A 13,462-nucleotide genomic window follows, 5' to 3' on the forward strand; every position below is an offset into this window, starting at 1 on the left:
AATAAAAAAAAAAAAGAAAAAAAAAAAAAAAAAAAAAAAACAGAGAGCCAAGGAGAAGAAAGAAAAATTAGAATAATCAAAAAATAATAATAATAATAATAATAATAATAAAGAAAAAAATTCAGAGAACGAAAATTCAATTATATGTTATGGTTCAACATGCCCAGATACAGTAACGAAATCAATTTCTAATGAATTGTTAAAAGGAAATTCAATAAATTAATTAATTTGGCAATTTATCATGCACAAGTACGTTTATGTGAAGGCAACACGTCTCCATATATGCATGACCGTTGTCAAGTGTATTCATTTCTGCATTGGAGATGGTGCTTCAAATTTTCATGAAATAGAAGCAATAAGCTATTTTACTTTTACAGTATGTTTGGTAGGGTGGAAAAGAGAGAGGAAAGAAAATAGAGGAAGAATTTTGTAGAGGAAAATGGAATTTTAGGTTCTTTGGTAGAGAGGAAATGAGGAAGGAAAATAAAAATCTATGGGGCCCACCAATTTTTAATCCTTCCAACTTTGGAAAGAAAAGAGGGAAAAAGTTCGACAAAAAAATGAGATGTAAAATAACAATTTTAACCTTTACCATTCATCATATTTTTATTTGTATTGGGGTATTATTGTAAAATGCTTTAAATTTGACATTTTATTTTCACTTTTCTTTCTCTTCTACTAAACAACATGAGAGAACCATTTTACTTCCTTCACCTAGGTATTTTACTTCTCTTTCCTTCCTCTTTTCTATCCATCCTACCAAACATAGCATCAACAAAATTGAAATTAACTTACACAAGCTAAGGGATTGAGACAGAGCATTGACATTAGGAGCCACCTTCTATGTTTTGACCACACAGCTGGACAAAGAGAGTGCAAGCCATTCTATAATACAAAAGAAACAAGCATAAGAACCTGGAAGAAGAGAATGGCAAATTCCTTGAAAGAATATATATGCTACAAAAGTAAATAACAAGTTGTAATCCCAAAATGGGCCGCAAAAGCTATGCTCATGATAAAACAAGAGGAAAGAAGAGTGCAGACCTTCCTATCGTAGCCGTACCAAAGTAAGTGTTGCTTTGATAAATGCACAGGTAAAAGAAGAGTTGCATCACGAACAAAAAGTACTGGCCCAAGCTGGACAAGGAAGAGAGATGAATTTCCGTTCCTAGGAGTGGAACTATTGTGGGATGCTTCTAGTCTCCATAGGTCTCCCCTTGCGACCAAAGAACTTTCCACATCACGTGTTCTACTATCGTAAGTTGACGTGATATTGATGATCCCCTATATCCAATTGGAAACAAGTAATTAATTAAAAAATAAACAATTTGATAAACCATGATAACCAAAAAAAAAAAATCCTACATCCCATGTTCTTCTATAATTTTTGTACATGAAGTTTGTTATTTACAAGAAAAACACTTGCAACCGACCCCATCTAAAAGGACACAAAAAGTATACTGCCAACAATTGCAGATGGGTAAAACTATGGTCAATCAGTAAACAAAAGGGTACTCTTACACCCCGACAACAATCAACATAAAAAAATACCTAAACAACAAAAGAAATTCTACATTCCATGGTCTTCAAATAATTTATGTAAGCTTTGTTATTGTCGACATCCAATAGACACATAAAAAGCAAATAACCTGCATCAAAAAGTCACTAAAAGTAAGTTGCTACCAATCAACATAATAAATTCCCAATAACAGAACCAGCCCCCCCGTTCTAACCCCACCCCACCCTCCCAACCCAACCCAATTAACGACCCAAAAAAAAGGAATTATTATTATTATGCCCACATTGGATTCCTATTTTTGTGCAGCTACCCTGCACCTTAGTAGTTGCGAACTTGTAATCAACAAGGAATACCATCCGAACTTGTGATCTATGATGACCATATTGCTTTTGTTACCAAATTAAATCAACACTTAGGATTAAAACACTTCCTTACACGGAAGCGCTTAAGGGTAATTGCAAATGAGTCAAGGTGAAATTTGTGCATCTAAATTAAACAAGAGTGTAAAACTAGAATCATCAATAACTTTACACGTGCCTTATCTAGTTTGTATACATTTAAGATTTAACAACCTTGCTAGAGTTCTCCACCAAAATGAAACAAATCTTTTCATCACAACAAACAAGAAGACTAGAAAGAAACTTTAAACATTAGGCTTAGCAAAATACTTGATGCAAGCAAGACATTTCCCCCGAACAGATAATATAAGTGGCGAAGTTTCACCTTCACATCCACCAATCGATCCAACAATCTCACTAGAAATTCTCCTTTCTCAATCTTATAATAATTTGGTCAATCAATAACTAAGAACTACAATTGAACTTACTAATGAAACTAAATCCAATATACCTGGGGTCTACCAAGATGGCCAGCATTCCTTAGATTAAAGCCAGCAACTTCTTCATCCCCCACTCCATCACCACCACCATTGTCATTCTCAACAAACCCGAAATCCCTCAGCCGATCCGTCAACGGTCCCAATTCCTCCCTAACTCTCATACCCACATCACCCCCAAGCCGATTCTTCTCGACGTCCATTCGCACCACTGCCATCTCATTCTCGTCTTGGCGGAACGGCACAGGCAGCCTCCTGAAGAACTGCTGAACCAGCAGGCGCCGAAATCCGCCCCGGCTTGCCCAATCCTATTCCCGATGTCGAGAATCGCGGAAACCCCGTTGATTCCCGAGCTGCTGTCGACGACGAGCCCGAAGTCCCTGTTGCCGAAGCTCTGCGGCGGGAATTCCAGGTCGAAGAGCTTGGAATTATGGGGGTTCGGCCATTGAAAAGGAGGGTTTATGTGGGACTGAATCAACCCAGTGAAGCCCTGCGCCAGCCGGTCCGCTAGGTCCTGACCGTGCCGTTGTACCTCCTCCCAAGCCTCGAACGATCTCTCTACCGACATCATACCAGACAAAAACCAAATAAAGTTTCTTCCCTTTTCTCGGATCTTTCAGAGAATCTTCATTACTCCAGTATAAATTTTCCTTTTTCTCGAGATTCAAGCTTCACGGAAGAAAAACGAACTGTGAAATAATGGTTTTTGACCTGATTAAAGCATCCAAAGAGGGAAAAGGGCGCTTAACTTACGGTTTTGAAGCTTCACAGAGAAGAGAAGTGGAAAGGAAAGATTTGTTTGGAAGCTCGGAAAATTTCTTAGCTGGGGTAATAATATTCCAAGTGAGGATTGTGAAAATTTCTAGTACTTTCTGAGATAAAAATTCGATTTTTTTTTTTTTTTGTGGTTTTGATTTGTTTTCCAAGAAAAAATCTAGAGATGAAATTTGCGGAAACGGGAAAATGAACAAAAATACGTGAAATTAGGGTTTCAAATTTTGGAGGAGAGAGAAAGCAGAAGAAGTTAAGAGAGAGAAAGAGTGCGCGTGGAGCGCACGCGGATTCTGATTGGTTATGGGTAAGAGGATAGAGAAATTAATTGTGGGGAGAATATTTAAGCGTCACGGCTCGAGGACGGGAATGCCGTCACTGACCAATCACGTGCGGATTTTCTACTCTGCTGCTCTTAATAATTGTCATCCGGTCCCCATGATTTCCCAATTAATGAAGAAAGACACTTTTTTTCTTTTGTGTTTTTTTTTTTTTTTTTTGTGGGGAAGAAGAGACATTTGTTTAACAAAATAAAACAAAACAAAAAAGACCAAAAGAACTAATTAACAAACAAAAAAAATCAAAAGAATAAAAGAATATATTTCCATTTTTTATTCCTATGAATGATCTATTTGTGGAGGATTTATGATATGTAGATCCCAGTTATTCTGAATAATTCCTTTTCGTACCATAATTCATCTAAAACAAAGGACATAATATCTAACTCAATTCTCAAATGTGTTAAACCCTTTTAAAAAAAAAAAAACCACTCAAACGTGTTAAATGTCACATATTTTGATATATACTTAAAACGTCATATAATTGATAAAACTAATAAAATAAAAACATAATTTTTTTTACAGAATTGAAAATTCCCATTATATAAATGTAAAGTTTATTTTTAAAGGTTAATTCTACTATTTTTAATTTATTAAAATTTAACAACTCAAATCCCGAATATTTTATTTTGACAAATGTGACAATAAATTTGAAAATCTATTACAATTGAGATCCAATACTGGAAAAACTTCAACTAAGGAAAGGATGCCCCAATATTTCTTATATAATAGCACTTTAAAAGGTTTGAGAAATGTATCTCGTTTATAATGATTTTGTGGAAACCTATTATTTATGTCATTTAAATATTTTGTTTTCATTTTATTAATTAAATAAAAATTATTTGCTTTTAAATGTAGTAGCATAAATATATTTTTTTTTTTTTACCATTTGGAGTTGTATTTTTAGTTTTTTTTCCTTAAAGTTTTCGTTAGTTAGCAAGTTGGACTTTGATGTTTGAACTTTTCTAATGTTGATATTTTGAACTTCATTAATTGACATGTTTTACCAATTAATTTATATTGTAAATGATTGTTAAATTTATAATTTTGAATGCTAGAAGTAAAAATTCAAAGTCCAACTTGTAAATAATGAAACATCATGGTGCTCACTGAAATTTTGTTATTTTATCCTTCCTTTTTTTTTTTTGGTGCTTGCTGCCACTTATTGTAGTTGTATCTTTTTCTTTTTGTGAAAATTATTCTCATTTATTTATAACTAATAGAATTGTTACTCCAATATTTATTTTTATTGTGAAAAATATATATATTTTTTTAAAAAGGCTTTTGTACCTTATGTTATGATACAATTGAAATAGTATTATGACATTTAAACAAATTCATTATGGGACCCTAAAATTATATTTCGGGACATGGAATGATTTTTTTTTATCCTTTTATCTTGTTTATTTAACATGTCTAAAAATTTTAAAAACACAAAAATATAAGTTAATATTACCCTTGTGTCCAAATATTAATAAATGATTTTTCTTAAAAACAGTTATCAATGAATGATATTTAAGGTGTCTTTTCTTTTTAAGTAAAAGAGGAAAAAGATATTAAGATGATTTTACATTAAAAAAATGTTATAAGGTATAAAAATAATATTATAAAATTTGATGGTATCATTCTAATATTATTAAAATGTTTTTATTAAAGTGAATCTAAAAAAAAATCGCACACATATGGGCTATTTGCACATTTAACCATTAAATTTGTAGTGGTTTAGCAATTTGCCTCTCAAATTTCTACTTTTAGAAATTTTTTTCTCAAATTGTAAAACAGTTACAATATGCCCCTATTTTAATAATGATTATGTTAAATTAATGATAAAAAATAAAAGAATTTCAATATCTCAATTCAAACGTAACACAAATATGTCAATTCTTCAACTCTCAATCCCTTAAATATAATTAAAAAAATAGGAGAAATTGATAAAATGAGGTATATTGTAACTGTTTTGCAAGTTGGATAGGTAAATTGCAAACATTAAAACTTAGGGCGCAAGTTACTAAACCTCTACAAGTTGAGGGGGTAAATGTACAAAATAGGTAAAAACGTGATTGATTTTTTTTTTTTTTCCAATTCATCAAATAAATAAGCAAATAAATAAGCTATCTGCATATTTGTTTTGGAGAAATACCTAGTCATCGTGAGTGTGTTGATGGACAAGAAACGGCAGAGAAAGGAAGCGTCAATGGTGATGGAGTGACCGATTGATCATTTATTTTACCGATTTGAGTTTTTAATTTTAATTTTGTTATAATTAAAAATTTTTATAAAAAATCTCATCTAATTTTTTTTTACTACAGTAAAAAATTCTCACATAAAATTATATTTTAATTCAAATTAAAATCTCAAATCAATAAACTAAACGAAACTTAAAACTCTACCCCAACATTGAATGCGAAGACTTCAGCTCTTTCTTTTCCCTGCCCGGTATCCACGTACTTGGAAAAATACTCAAACCTTCCTTTTATGCTTTTCGTTGAAGAGAATAAGTTTGTAGGACACTTTTAGCCAATCGATACATAAAATAATGAGAACTTATTTTTTCTGTTATATGTTTGTGGTTTCTTTTTTTCAATAGTTAACATTTTTTAGAAGCATGAATGAGGGGCTGTATAATATATTTACATTTATAGAACTAAAAATAATATCTGATGGGTTTAAGATAATATTTTGCTTAAAAAAAACAAGAGAAAAATGACTTAGATAAAGGTGCTCTTTTTTTTTTTTTTCCTGGTGAATGATGGGGAAACAAGATTGAAAGCTCTTTCTTTTGTTGCATTATAATAAGAATTTGTTAGCATCTCTTGCAGACATAAACTATGAAACTAGATGAAGTAGAAGAGATAAGTGCTTTTTGCAGTTAATGTCGTCGTTAACCAACCAAAACGAGATTTTAATGTGCATATGAGTCAGTCCTAGAAGTTTGTTCTGGTGATGGTATTACTTTGATCCTTTCCAAACGCGAAAATCAAACACATGATTGTGAGGATTTGTGCATTTTGAAAACAAAAGGAACAAATACCAGAATAAGAAACTTTAAGGAATGTATGGGAATTTGACAGAAGCACTGTCAAACATTTGATCAAGTTTGAGAAAACCACAATTAGCTTTCTGTAGGTGGTTCATACTTATATCAATCATTTACCTATTATATGTGTTTAAGAATGTTTTAGAATTTCTGGGCAAATGTATTGATTTTCAGGTAAATAAGCGCTAAAACATTAGTAGCCCGTAATACGAGTTTCTGGTGTTTGATTAATGGAAAAAACAGGTTTTCCAGATAGGATGCTCGTAAGTCTTTTCCAGGCTGGGGAGCTGCGGCAACTCACAAATATATTTGTCTCTAAAGTCATTTTCCATGTGAAGATGTTTGAACCTCTTTAGATTTCATACCGATTATTAAGGCCCCGTTCATTTCACCGATTCGAGTTTAAAAGCTCTCAGAAACAGTCACATTTAACTTTTTTGTTACAGTAAAAACTCTCACATAAAGTCACATCTCAACTTAAATTAAAAACTCAAATCAGCGAACTGAACGGGCCCTAACAAAACGGAAGTTTCTCCTCCTAGGTAAACTGGTCATATAGTATGTCATTTGAGGTGCGGATGATTAAGTTTTCGGAGAAAACAAAGAGCTCACTATGTGGGATGTCATTTCTGAGAGGTAGTTGTAGCTCAAGGGAAAGTGTGTACCATTGCTTCTCTTGATGTCAATAGATCTATGTTTCCTTAGGTATCAAGTCATCTTCTAGAGCAAGCTTGGAAAGAGATGGCTCAAACTTTTACAGAGGCAAATTTTGGTAATATTCAGGAGATTCTTGAAGCAGAGCCATCAAAGTGGTTGGCTGACTGCAGCTTCATCTTGCATGCTTTGTAACGCCCGCTTTCATCCTATCATGTGCTCTAGGCACCACTGCCGCTTTTGTGGACGAATTTTCTGTAACGCGTGCTCTAAGGTGAGGAGGTTGTTAGAAATCAATAATTTGGTGAAAACCATCACTCAAAAGTCAAGAACATTCATATTAGATCATTAAGAATTAAAAAATCTGTAAACAGAAGCGTACTTAAATCCATATTAGCTGATTTCTCTTTAGAGTCATGTAGTTTATCTTTCAGATCAACACGTTTTCTTAGAGAACCCTTTAACTTTCTCTCTGTACTCTCTTTGATGATGAGATGTCAAAAGAAATAAAATATAACTTGCTATTTCTATTTTAGCCCATCATAAAAATAGAAATTACCCTTAAGTCTCTACACATTAAAAGCTCACACCTTATTAGATACATTAAAATTTAAAATACCCAAATCTTAATAGATTATTTTTAATTGAGCTTAATCTTATATGACAACTTATAATACATAATTATTCACAGTATAAGCTCAACGTTGAATTAAAGATCCATCAGTTGTTGCCAACAAAGTTCCGTACTGCAAATCCACAACGAGTGTGTGATGTGTGTTGTGTGCGTCTTGAGCCGGCCCAATCTTCCTTGATAGATTGAGTGAGTCGTGCTGCTCAGTTGCCAACCCATGATTTGACTGATTTAAGCACTATTCGATCATGGATTAATTTTCCATGGGGCCAGTCCATGGAAGCTGAAATTTATATGGCCACAAACACTATCCAGGGTTATAACAAGGTAACCCGTCACACCTCTTCTCTTCTCACGACTTAACTAGATTAACAAGTTGGTCTTTTTAAGATGTGAATCTTCTAAAACCTAATTTCTATTTTAAAGTTAATCATATTATCCTTGATAAATGAAGGGCATTTGGTATAGAGTTTTAGAAGGCAGTCTTTCTGCTTCGGAATTTCTTTTTCCTTTTATTTCTTCTCTCTTTCTTTCTTTTTCTTAACACACAAAAATTGATCAGGTTGGAAATCTGAAACATGAAAAATCCATACCAGATGCTATTTTGAAAGAAGCAAAAGGCCTTGCTATTCTTACCGTTGCTAAGGTTGGTGTAATGGTGACCTATAAAGTTGGAACAGGGCTAGTAGTTGCTCGTAGGCAAGATGGATCTTGGTCTCCACCATCAGCCATTTCTTCCTTTGGAATTGGATGGGGACCTCAGGTTAGCTAACTGTACCTTTAGAGAGATATGAGCATTGTAATTGAGCTTTTGAATATTTTATCGATGTTTTGTGGCCATTTTTCATTAATAAGCTTATTGCTTGTTCAAGGATGATTCTGCATTACGTGAACATTCTAAGAAATAAGTGAAGAAAAATGCTTGTTGACTGAGCAAGACAAAAAAAAGAGTAGAATATGCATATTAAGATGATGGGCATGTAATGACATGTACAAGTATGCTAGTGCAATGCACAACTAATATGAACATCAGTTTTCCATATTGATAAGTGTATGTATTCTATTGAAAGCAATGAACGGCCATCAAACAAGATATTAACAGGTTTAAATGGATTCGTTTAAAAGGTTGATATACTGAAAATGCTGCTCGTTTTAAATAGGCTTAACACGCGATATTGATCTTCAGCTAATGGTACTTTTGATAGATATGCATTTTGTTTGCTGACATGTTAAAATATGAAAAAGGTAATAACAAAAATTTACCGTAACAGAGGCAGACGGATGAGTAGCAACTGTTTTTGCAAACTAAGGTCTGTTGTCAGAAGCTATAATGGACTTCGGTGTATCATGCTACTTCTAGATTTAAGGAAAAAGTCTAGGTTAGCAACAAATGTTAATTTTATACAGAGACAGCAAATTGCATAATGGCTACACTGAATGCATGATCTGTTCATATCTTTTTACTAGAAAGGCCTTAGTAGGAATTGCTTTAATGCATATTTTGCCTTTAGATTCCAGTTCAGAAGGTTAAAACTGTAATGACTAAAAAAATCTCAGAATTTAAATAATACAATTCATGTATTTAAGTCAAGGATTTTTCCTGGAAAAAAATATATTATGTATATTTTGTGATTGAAGGATTTATAGAATTAACATCTGCATTCCTAAATTCTGTAGCAGATTTCATGTTAAGTTCATGTTTTTGCGATCAAGTAAATTCGATCGATAATTTCTCACCGTACTTTAATACGGAAGAATTTTCAGTACAAATACAGTTTAGGAATCTTAATTCCAAGAATCTCCAAGCACAATACGAACTAGCATCCAGTACATATAGGAGAAAATTACAGTCAGTATAATTTTGAACAGTTTTAATGAGAAACTTAAGAGAGTGGACAAAAGCACAAGGGTTAGGTTATATTTTTCTCTCTCTCCTTCTCCACTTGGCCGACCATGCATAGTGAAATTAGAGCCAAATTTTGGCTAGTTGAGTGTGCTAGAAGGTTTCATGTTAAGGTGTGATGTGATGGTAGTGGTTGAAGAGGAAATCATGGCATACTTGCTCCTTCTTTTCTCCATCTATAACCGGCCATGCATGGGGGATTTGAACCAAAAATTTGGTTGATTAATGGAGTGAATTGGGGTTAAATAAATGATCACTAACTTATCTATAAAAGGAACTATCATAAGCTAAGCCTCATTTTTTTTACTCTCCACCTCAAAACCAGTCATACTCCCTCCATTCTCTCTCAAATATTTTCTCCCACTCTCTCAACTTTAAGCCACTAGCAAACAATAGAAGAAGAAGAAGGAGATCAAATGGTTCTAAGAGGAGTCTAGTCAAGCATTTCTCCAAGGGTATAAACTCTAAATCCTCTCTTTCTCATATTTTAGTAAAGTTTGAAATATAGAAATATTCTTCTCAAATTTTCCTATATTTTTCTAGTTCTAAGCCATTAACAAATCTTAGAGGAGTTCAAAGGTTTACAAGAGAGAGAGTTCTTCAAGGGTAATTTCTTAAACTCTTCTCCATTATTTTTCTAGCCAACTCTAAGCTTGAATTTATGGATGTAATCTGTGGTTCTTGAGGAAATTAGTTGTAATAAGGGTGTGTAAGTTTTATATTAGTTTTGTGTGTTTTGAGGTTAGTTTGATTAGGATTATGTGGTATGCTTATGTTTGGTTTAAGTTGCTTATTTTGGGTTGGAGGAAAAAAAATTTCGGTTACTTTGAACGCGAAAATGAGGACCCTAGAGCGAGATTTTTCAGTATTTATTAACTAGAACTTATAGTTCTCAATGTTTTGAACGTTTTCTGTGACTATGACAAAACCCAAATTTAACTCTAAATGCAAGTTTGAAGCCATTTTTGCAAAAACAGACAGGCTGTCCAACACAGTTTCAAAAAAATTGCTATAGCATTCCTACAACATTTTAAAAATATTGCTACAGCATTCCTACAGCCAAAAAAAAAACAGTAGTCACTATTTTCAACCAAACGAGGCCTTTAGAAGTTGAATTTTAACTTTCACTAAAAATGACAATTTTAGATCTCAACGAGACGAAGAATTGTCGCAAAGAACAAAATTTTGAAATCCGACTCTAAGATGCAGTAAAACGCAGATTTCAGGAACTGCAAGGTTTAACAAAACGAAACTAACACAGTGTTGGTTTTTAACAAAAAGTTATCAAAAGACCCGAGATGTGATTTTAGTAAAATATTATGGTATTAAACCTCATTTTAACAAAAGTATTCGTAAAGAAAATTTTTTAAAAAAATACTTTCTTTTAAAGAATTTAATAGTTTATCGAGCAAATCATCCCAACGTGTAGCATTACAGACATAAGTTCGAACAAGCAACATTATGGCCAACTGGAAAACATACCACATGATATGAAGCTGCTGATTGAAATCAACAATATAAGAAGAATCAAAATCATTGTTGAAAAGCAACTCTCGTAACTTGTTTTGGTTGTGCCTTAAGGAAAGGGTTAGATTTTCTTTCATAAGTTGCAAAAATAGAATAGCAAACGACAGTTAATCTCACACTTTTAATGGGTGTTCATTTTCAGAAGTGAGCAAGTAAGAGACTAGGCTGTTGGGCGAAAAGTGAATTCTAACTCTGTAAATCAGGTAAGTAGGAATCTTGCCTACAGTATAAATAGATTTTTAAAATAAATAGTACACATGAATTATATGTGTTTGAGTACAGTTAAAGTATGTATGCTATGTTAGGTCATACTGCATACACTTAAGCATTTCACATGAATTATATGTGTTTGAGTACAATTAAAGTATGTATGCTATGCTAGGTATTACTGCATACACTTAAGCATTTCACATGAAATATATGTGTTTGAGTACATTTCATGTTATAATATGCTATGCTATGTCATATTGCATACAGCTTAATAAGTCAAAAGGAACTTATAAGAAAAACTCAGTTGCCGTACCAACCTTTGAGAGGGAGATAACTCAGGCTCCTAAGGGAGAATAAAGAAAAAGAAAATAATAATGTCCTCTGAGAGGGAGGCATTCAGTTCAGTTCGTTGGGGACCTTGCAAACCCTCACGTCCCGATGATTGCGCGCATGTGGTATGAGCACTCGGGCCCATCAGTAAGAAAGATAAGATAAGATAATAAGACTATGATAAGACATCATAATTAAGCATAATCAGCTCATGCATATTTATTCATGTGAACTTACAGTTATTTTTGCGAGAGATAGTTTCTACTTGCTGAGCGAAAGCTCATCATAAAATATTTATACTGTAGGTAAGCAACCTGCGTATAATACATGATGGGCTGACGGCGAATGGACGAACGATGTGTAGATCGGGGAATGGATACCGCTCGCAAATATTTTCGCAATCAGTTTTACGTTACAAGTAGTTTTGTTAATTATGATTCTAAAACTATATGTTAAATGGTTTTAGATTATGGCTGTTAGTAAACAAGACTTACGGAGTAAGTATATACATATAGATATATCTACATGTTTTGAGAATCATATATATTAAGGTTTGAATGTTTCGATCAAGAAAGCAATTCATAGTATATGTTACTATAAGACTTTTAAAAAAAAATGTTCCGTAAATTTTAAGAAAATTTCAATAAGTACAAGTAAAAATTCAGTTATAGTGACGGCCACTAATTAGGGTTGTCACAAAAACTCTTTTGTCATGTCCATCACGCTGGAGGAGAATTTACAGATTTCATCATTGTGTTGAGGACTGAAAGTGCTGTCAAGAACGTTTAGCGGGAACTTGCATTTCTCAGTTGGAGCAGGTCTAAGTGCAGCTGCAGGCATTGTTGGGCGGGTTGCCGAAGCTGATGTACATGCTGGAGTTGGTGGCTGTGCTGCTTGCTATATCTATAGTTGCTCTAAAGGTAAGGTCTTTCCCTCTTCCTTTTAGAGTCCAAACACAAGTGCAAGTTTTGCTGGGAGCGGCTTTGTGAAAGTGTAATAGTTCATTTACTTTTAAACTAATCCATTTAAACTTGTGACTTCATTTACTTTTAAACGAATCCATTTAAACTTGGATTGGATTGGATCAGTCGGTTTGATCGGTTGATTGGATTGTTGGCTTATGACTTCATTTACTTTCATACAATCATACAAATTTAGAGAATATTGATCTTCTATTTGGCTGTCTGAAACAAAAAGCTACTTAGTTCCATGTAACAAAAAGACCTCATAGGTCTAAACCCCATTGCAATAAGACATATGTTGATTAGTGAGAAGCAAAAACCTTTTTTTGTAAAAGACTCAGGACCCATGTCTCATAAATTGGTAGCTGACTCTCTAACTTCGTTTCCATGTTTATCTCATTTTTCGACCAAGTTTTTATGACTTATGCTCAGCTAAACCTTTTATATGACTGCTTGGGAGGCCTAGGAATGCATTTCCTTCATTTTTACTTGCAAATCTTTCCGATTAGAGTTGATCAACTTTGCAGGTGCTTTTATTGGGTGTTCACTTGAAGGGAGTATAATCATAACCCGGACAGAAGAAAACTCAAGATTTTATGGTAATCCTTCCATTCATGCTTCGGATATTCTTCTCAGGCCGTTGCCTAGGCCTCCTGCTGCTGCTATTTTTTATCATTCTCTGTCAAATCCGTTTGCCAAGCTTGAGAGCTAATGGTAATTGCTTTTCTTTTTGTCTTTTTTACTC

At 33.5% G+C, this 13,462-nt stretch overlaps 2 pseudogenes; one reads left to right on the forward strand and one right to left on the reverse strand.

The window, feature by feature from the left end:
• Window positions 1-3,299, reverse strand: part of LOC21400540 — a 5,720-nt pseudogene extending 2,421 nt beyond the window's left edge.
• A 3,431-nt stretch (window positions 3,300-6,730) lies between these two features.
• Window positions 6,731-13,429, forward strand: LOC21400542 (annotated as a pseudogene).
• The last annotated feature ends 33 nt before the right edge of the window (window positions 13,430-13,462 follow it).

Source organism: Morus notabilis, unplaced genomic scaffold (genome assembly GCF_000414095.1).
Source record: "Morus notabilis unplaced genomic scaffold, ASM41409v2 Scaffold243, whole genome shotgun sequence".
NCBI lineage: Eukaryota > Viridiplantae > Streptophyta > Magnoliopsida > Rosales > Moraceae > Morus > Morus notabilis.